Source organism: Mixophyes fleayi, chromosome 3, assembly GCF_038048845.1.
Source record: "Mixophyes fleayi isolate aMixFle1 chromosome 3, aMixFle1.hap1, whole genome shotgun sequence".
NCBI lineage: Eukaryota > Metazoa > Chordata > Amphibia > Anura > Limnodynastidae > Mixophyes > Mixophyes fleayi.
The window spans coordinates 41249609-41258133 of record NC_134404.1 but is presented as its reverse complement, the minus strand read 5'-3'; positions in this window follow the sequence as shown (position 1 = coordinate 41258133).

The window sequence follows — 8525 nt, the reverse complement described above, 5'->3', positions numbered from 1 at the left end:
CATGAAGTAGAATTTCTTGTTCAAAAGGGACAGATAAGAATTCTGAAATATTCTCTGTAAAGTACAATGTAATAAAGCACCACTACATAAATGACTAATAACTTTGATGTTTCACATAATTCTACCATGAAGGATTCGATAGTACAGCAGCGCTGTGAATGTTATACAGTGTTGACCTGGAACATGTATTAGCTCATTTGATATTTGGTAGGCTCATTAACAGACACAAATCAGGCCAATGACTCATTACAAGTGCAGATTAAAGACCGAAGACATAAGGTTACACTATTCTGAGAGCTCTGTTGATAGGTGAGTGACCGCACTGCAATGACATTACATCGATATACGAGACAGACGCTTAAGTTGGGGTCATGTTGAGTGATAGATGAGGATAGCAGGGAGAAGTAATATCCAGAAGTATTTTAAGACACTGGCTAAAAGCAAAATGAGACAACCAAGCAAGAAACAACCCAATGGCCATTTAGTGTTATTTTCACAAAGTACCCTTACGAAGTGAACAAGGCCTTGCTCGGGTACACTGTGCAATCTTTAGGATATACTTTAGGAGGCATGGTTTAGTAATATTCAGGGCCTAAGTAAGGGGTCAGGCTGTCCTAGGCTATTGAGCTTGTAGCATCATCCTCCATGCCAGACTAATAGCAGTCCTTGAGTTAAAAATCCATCCTCCCCTCAATGTTTATGCCCCATGCTTTTTCAACACCACTCAACTTTTTAAAATGTTATGGGAGCCTTTGTTTGGTTATACAGTTCTGCTTTTAATAATGACAAAGTGACAGAAGCATGAATGAGTGCTACTGCAATATCAATTATTTTTTTTTTTACATCATCACCATTTATTTATAATTATAGCGCCACTGATTCCGCAGCGCTGTACAGAGAACTCATTCACATCAGTCCCTGCTCCATTGGAGCTTACAGTCTAAATTCCCTAATGTACACACACACATACAGACAGAGACAGACAGACTAGGGTCAATTTTGATCGCAGCAAATTTACTTTGGAGAATTATTTGCTTATATTTTAAGATGAATTTCAGTTTATACCTCTCCCGGTCACAATATTGCACACCAAAAATATATTTTGTTCCAATACAATTAATTTGACTACCTCCCCAAATGGTAGTGATATAGTACAGGAGAAGCAAACGCACCCAAAAAAAATTGGCATTAAAAGTTACTAATCAGCCCAAAGTCAAGTATGTTTACACAGAGTGCAACTAAAATTTCTCTCTCGCAATATTTCAAACACATAATTGAAACTAAAGTTTGCAAACCGTCTTCCTTGCTCCCCTCAAACTACTAACCTTTCCTCAGATCCTGAACATCTGCAATTCTACAGAGGACAACCTACCTCCAAATAAATTGGGTTCAAGGACAGCTGCACGCCACTTATTGCCCTGCACCTACACCATTATGAATCCAGCTTTAGATATTGTAGGTTTGTAAATTCCAGAGCATTTTTTATTTTTTTTGCAAAAACATGGCCAGCTATAGCATATTTAAACTTTATGCCAATAGGCGGTAATAGGATTACACAGACTAATATTCAAAGATTTGTAGACCAGGTCCATGCTCAACACCCTCTATTCCATTAAAAATAAAAATCCAGCTTTAAAGGGCACTAAGGTGTAAAGATGACACTAAATAGCTTTAAATTGATTTGTAGGAAGATGGTTGCTGTACTTTTCATCTGTGAGGGAATGATAAACAGCCCCGAGCACTTCCAACAAAAAGCAGATGGTGTCAGAGCAACACTTGACTTTATACTGGTTTCCCATTTAGAAGGGTGTCACAAAGAGACCAGACAGCTGGTCGCACACAGAACAAGGAAATATGAAGTTGTCATAGAGCTTACAATCTAGAGGGGGAGTGTATTGCTGATATTATAGGAACTAGAGCAAGCCTGGCCAACCTGTGGCTCCCCAATTGTGAAACTACAAGCCCCAGCATGCTTTGGCAGTTGATAGTATCACAGCAACAGGTTGTCCAGGCCTGAGCTAGGAGGAACAGTATGGTATCAGGTAGGATTATAATAAAGAAGTGGGTTAGAAGAGCATGTTTGAAAAACTTACCGGTAAGTTTGGAAGGAGAACCATAAATGAGGAGCTACACATTAGAACGCTTTTAAGTAGGGGTGTGCACCGGGCACTTTTAGTGTTTTGGGTTCTGATTAGCTTGAGGTTTTGGGTTCTGATTTGTTTTGCCAAAACACCTGACGAAAGGTTTTGGTTCTGATTTAGGGTTTTGGGTTCTGATTTATTTTTTTAAAAAAAAAAAAAAAAAAAAAAAAAAAAAAAAAAAGCATAAAAAGGGTTAAAATCAAGTTTTTTGTTTATTTTTCACTCCTACGCTATTATTAACCTCAATAACATTCAATGACAATCATTTCCACTAATTTCCAGTCTATTCGGAACACCTCACAAAATTGATTTTAGGTACAATATTTGATTTTTTGGTACAGCAGCAACAGTGACCGTAGTTTGGAATTGCAGTACCTATTTTTTGGTACAGCAGCAATAGTGAATGTAGTTTAATATCCGATACGCATCTATGTGGCCTGCGTAGTGGAGTGGCCCCGGTACCCAATTTGGTACCGGGGCCACAATATATCACCCTCAACTGGTCTGAATTCCACTGCACATATGGCTGCTCCTACATCCTCTGCAGCATATAGAGGGTGTAGTTCGAGCGCATCACTACCTCTTGTTTTTGACAACCATGGTACAGAGCATTCATCATTGAGATCCCATCAAGTATGTTAAAGACAGACAGGGTCGAAGTGTTATTTGTTGACTTTGTGAACAAAAAAAACTGTCCCTGTTGCAAATCTTCATGCAATGAAGAGTGACTTTTTCATTTAAAGGCTCAAGCTTTCAAGTGTAGTGGTTAGAACATCATTACACCAACAGGTAAAAATCCTTTTAATTGGGATAATGGAGCCACAAAGGAAATTGCACATATGTAATGCCCGCACAATGTTACTGGCGTTGTCTGACACCACAAATCCCCAGGAGAGTCTAAGTGGGTTAAGCCACTGAGAGATTATTTCCCTCAGTTTCTGGACTGATGCACCACTGGACTCAGCAAGGACAGAGCACTGGCCTGATGCACCACTGGACTCAGCAAGGACAGAGCACTGGCCTGATGCACCACTGGACTCAGCAAGGACAGAGCACTGGACTGATGCACCACTGGACTCAGCAATGACTTTTTTGATTATTTTTTTTTTTTTAAAAGGATTTTTGTAGAATTTCTTTTTATGGAAGAATTTTTAATACTTTTAAAATAAATATGCACTTAGCAGAACAAAGCACAGGACAAAAGCACCGCTGGACTCAGCAGGACAGAGCAGAGCACAGCACGAGAAAAAGCAGGACAGAGGACCACCTAACACACCCTCCCTCTTCCCTGATCAATGCCCGAGTGAAGACGGCAGCAACAAGCGGGGAATTTAAAGGTTCCGAGTATCGCGAGATCCGACAGCGGGATTATGACTCAGAGCCTCGTTTTAAGTTTCGGAATCGGCAGGAATACCCGGACAGTGCTCAGATCTGCACTGTTCGGGGGGGGGGGGAGGGGGGGGGGGCTCGGATTCCAGGAATCCGAGTCCGCTCATCCTTACTTCTAAGCAGAAGTGGTGGTAATAAAAAAGGAGGAGAGTTGCCTGTCAGATGCAGATCTAAGGGAACATTAGATTATAGGAGAGATATTTTTTTTTCAGGGCTTTGAAGAGAACAGTGATCCTTGAATTCTGTAGGCTATGGGGAGCCAGTGCAGGAATGTGTAGAATGGTACAACAGGGAGGAACATGGGTCTTGCTTGGTGTGGAGTTAGATAGGTGAGGGGGGGGGGGGGGGGGGGAAGGCCAGATAGGAGGTTGCAGTAATCAAGGGAAGAGAATGCATAAGGGTTTTTGTAACATCCTGAGCGACACAAGTGTACATTCTGGCAAAATTCAAGGACACCAAGCCAGAACACAATAAGTGAGCAGGTTGTCGCTGGGGAAAGGAGACTAGAGTGGAAGATTGTCATGACCCTGCAAGGAGGGACTATCAGCTCGGTTTTGAGCAAACTCAGCTTTTAGTAGCATGGAGTCAAATTAAAGCATTATCTGCAGGGAGGTGCTAGTGGAAGTTAAGGCGCATAGTAGTTCACCAAGAGAAGATGTATAGAGAGGGCCAAAAACAGAGCCTGGTCAGACCCTGACAAATTGTGGGAGGCAAGAGTGATCCAAAAGCATAGACACTGATGGATCGTTCAGAGAGGTGAATTGGTAGAGCAGAGTGCTGTGAAGGACAAGGGATCGAAGGGTGTGGTCAACTATATCAACAGCAGAGAGGTCAAGGAGGATGAGTAGGGAGGCATGGCTCTTCATCTATTTATATAGCACCACTAATTTCACAGCGCAGCACAGAACTCATTCACATCAGTCCCTGCCCCATTGGAGCTTACAGTCTAAATACCTTGACATACACACAGCCGGAGAGACTAAGGGCAATTTAATAGCAGCCAGTTAACCTACCAGTATGGTTTTTTTTTTGGAGTGTGGGAGGAAACCAGAGCACCCAGAGGAAACCCACGTAAAACACAGGGAGAACATACAAACTCCACACATATAAGACCATGGTCAGGAATCAAACTAATAACCACAAGGCTGTAAAGCAAAAGTGCCAACCACTAAGCAGCCCTTCAACTTTGAGTAGACGGTCCCTTTAGGAAGGAAGGTAGAGAGTGAAAGCCCATTTTGCAGAGGTTTTAGGATGGCAGCAAGAAGTTTGTTTGGTTGAGGGTGTGGAAAGGGCAAAGACTTCCTTCTCTCATGGAAGATAAGAGGGTAGATAGGGGAATGGAGAAAGGTGGCTGTGATGTGTTGGCTCCAGCAAGAGGAGATTGGTGGACAGTGTTGATTCTGCCTTTGAAGTAGGTAGTGCAATCACAAGCATTGAGGCAAGGAGGAGAGGTTGGTGGCAGGGAGTAAAGACAGTTGAAGGTGGCAAAGAGGGTTTAGGTAGGTGTTTGAGACATACAGCTGTTTGCTTGGCAAGACAGAGGGCAATGTAGAAAAAAAAAAAAAAAAGGATAAATGTGCCCTTGAGTAACTCAGTGTTGGAGAAAGATTTTCTCCATCGGCTTGTGAGCACTCTTACAGGTGGTGGGTCCGTTTGAAGTCATTGTTTATAGTGCTACAAACATTATGCAGCACTGTACAGAGAATAGGTTAGTCATATACATCACTCTGTCCTACAATCTAAATTCCCCATCACCCACCAGTGACTTGGGTTCATTTTTGTCAGAAGCCAATTAAGCTACTAGTACGTTTTTGGACTGTGGGAGGAAAGGCTTGCAAAGTCAGGGGGAACCATACAAACACCACACAGACAAGACCCTGGTGGGAGTATAATTCATGATCAGTGCTGAGACGCAAAAGTGCCAACCACTGATTTGCATCAGCCCCATCTTGTTTGGTACCAGTCTGTGTAGCATATCTTGTATGAAACCTCAGACAAGTGGGTGCATGCATATGCACCTGTGCAAAATCTGCAATTTGGCTCTTATGCCTGCATACACCTGGAGAGGAAAAGCAGGGAAGAAACAAGTATTTCACCATAGGCAGAGTATAGTACGAGTGTTCACACAATTGCAAACACATTCAGACCAAGACACATACCTCTCCAAGCCAAATTGTTTGCAGGTGGTCAAGGGCATATGCAGAGAGTATTATGAGGATTGCCAGCAATAGTGGCATGTTTGATGGGCCGTGTGCAAATGTTCTGCTGCTAGGCAATTTCTTTGTTGCATGTATACAGACAGTATAATACTTCCATGTACACTAGACAGGGAGTTTCTGCTGCATGCAAAGCTTTTTTTTTTAAAAAAAGCTCTACTGATGCCTATGAGAAAATACAGATTTTGCAGACAAATTGGCATAAGTGAGTGTGACATACACCTGCAGTAAACTAGGCATATGCTACTGGTAGATGTGCAGCTTTGCTTATAACTGCAACTTTAAAAAAGGAAAAAAAAAAGCCAATGCAGTTTGTGGCACAATTGCTGCCAACTTTGCATTAGCTTGGGTAGTCTAGGGAATGAGGAGGGTGCAGGGAATTTTGCAGGGGCAGCCAAGAAAGAAGGCAACATAGGCAAGTAAGAAAGTAAGAGTTGACAAAGTTGTGGTTGAAAGAATGGGGGCAGTGTGATCAAATGAATATATATAAAAAAAAACAAATAAAAAACACATTAAGTTGTTAGTAAAGTGCGCTACCTGGGTCCTCCCTATTGAGTCAGGAGATGGAAGGTAAAAGGCCAACAGGAACCAGCAATCATTGTAGTAGCAGTGTTTCCAGGTAGCACATCTACCTCCTGTGTAAGTCACACCTGTAAGGAACACCAAGTATTTCTGATCCCATTTCATCAGTCATGTAATCATTACCCTGTTCACCACTTGTATAAATTAGTGTGAACTTGATGACATCCTAATAAAACACTTCCAACCACTTACTACCCAGTCATGCATATGTCTGCAATACCTTCAGTGTACAACACAAGGCACTCGTTAGCTTATCTAAGGAATTTTCTGATCAAAGATACCTCCCAAAATTAAACTATTAATTCAATTATTAAATAAGCATCTGGATTTTGTTACAAATATATGCTAATAGGTATTAGTCTCATTGAGCCCTTGAAAACCAATATAAATTGCATGAGGATTTGGTCTGTCATAGATGTGAGCTATGAGGTCTTTATGCCTTACTTGGAAACCATTTACAGTAACCAATTTATATGTATCCACCATTTATACATTTAAATGTTAATGTTCAGAGTTACCATCTTATTCTGTGCAGACAATTGCTCAGTATAACTTTACCTGCTTTGACAATATTCAGTATGTCTTACAACACTTAAGGTTTGTTAATGGCAAGTACAAATGGTTGTATTATGTTCAAGAGTTAAGTTAGTCAATAGTAATGCCCAGGGATGACTTAAATACAACATGGACAGACACACAGATGCCTGTGTCCAGCAGCAAAATGGCCCATGAAGATGTTCGTGTAATGCACAAGATTTAACTCTATGCATAAACTGAAGTCAATTACAATGAATGCTCTAAAGTAATTGCACTATTGACATGAATTCAGTTATGTTACCAGCAATAAGCTCCCTCTAGTGGCAACCTGGGGCATAGGTGGGTCTGCAGTAGCACACCTTCAATCAGCAATGGACAACCCAAAACACTTAGAGGGCCTGATGTTGTGGACTTGTGAAAACACATTACCCTTAATCCTCCCAAAGTACATTAAACAAGAGAAAGACACCTCTAACATGCCAGCAGGCATTTTAAATAAGTGTTACAAGTTATAACATCTGACAGAGCAGGAATGAGCTGGGGGCTGCATGTTGTCACATAGGTAACAAACAAGCCTCCCATAGACGTAGGGCATGTATGTGCTTTATATTCCTGGCCATGGCAATTTGGTTTCTACATTAAAAAGCAGTTTTACTATACCTGGCACATCTACACAGTTCTTACAAGCTTACTTTTTACAGAATGAGCTTTCCCCACTCTAAAACGTTCATTACACCACTACTAGAATTAATCATAGCTCAGAATCTTTACACAGTCTATTTGAATAAAGTTTGCATGGACACATTTCTAAATGTCACTCACCAAGAAGCCTTACTCTATCAGAGCATAGATATGGAGTTGCTAAGCTCATCAGAAATGTAGACTGGATCTGTCCAGAGACAGTCCAGTTAGTGTGCCTAGCCCCCAACCATGTCCAGAGACAGTCCAGTTAGTGTGCCTACCCCTGACCATATCTAGGTATTGTGCTTTCCAATATACAAGTTCAAAATGTAGTTGATTCAATAAGAGCACTTTGTTGTGTTACTCATTGGTTGATTCTCCAATAGTGGTATAACCATAACCATTTACTAGCAACAAAAGGGCTGTCGTCAATGCCATATGTGCACTTGAAGGCCTAAATTGAAGAAAGTCTAGAGGCCATAGAGCAGTTTTGAAGTAGCCAATTCCTCTAGTGGTCAGACAATTTTACTTGTTGCAGAGTTTATCCAAGACCATGCCATTAGATCACTAAATGTATGCTCATGAGCTACTCAATACCTTAGCGGTTATCAACGTTGATGACATGTTAGGTTCCCAGACAAGATCCACTATCCTATGACTCTTGACTGTGCTAGATCCTGATACACACCACTATTGAAAGCCATGCATGTAAACACATCAAGACTAGACCAACTTATGATGAGTAGAGAATGTACAGTTTAAATATTTGATAGATCTATAAATTAGGCAGTTATAATTCATCCCTATATTTAATTTTCCATGGTTTAATTGAGCAGGCTCCTCAGACTAGCTTTGTGCATAGATAGTTGGAGTTAATATAGAGACAGACAATCAGTAATGCGATTGTGTGGGTTTTGAGCTATAAACTCTATGGTTCCAACACAAGCTGTTGAACTACCATTTCTTAGGTCTTAAAGCT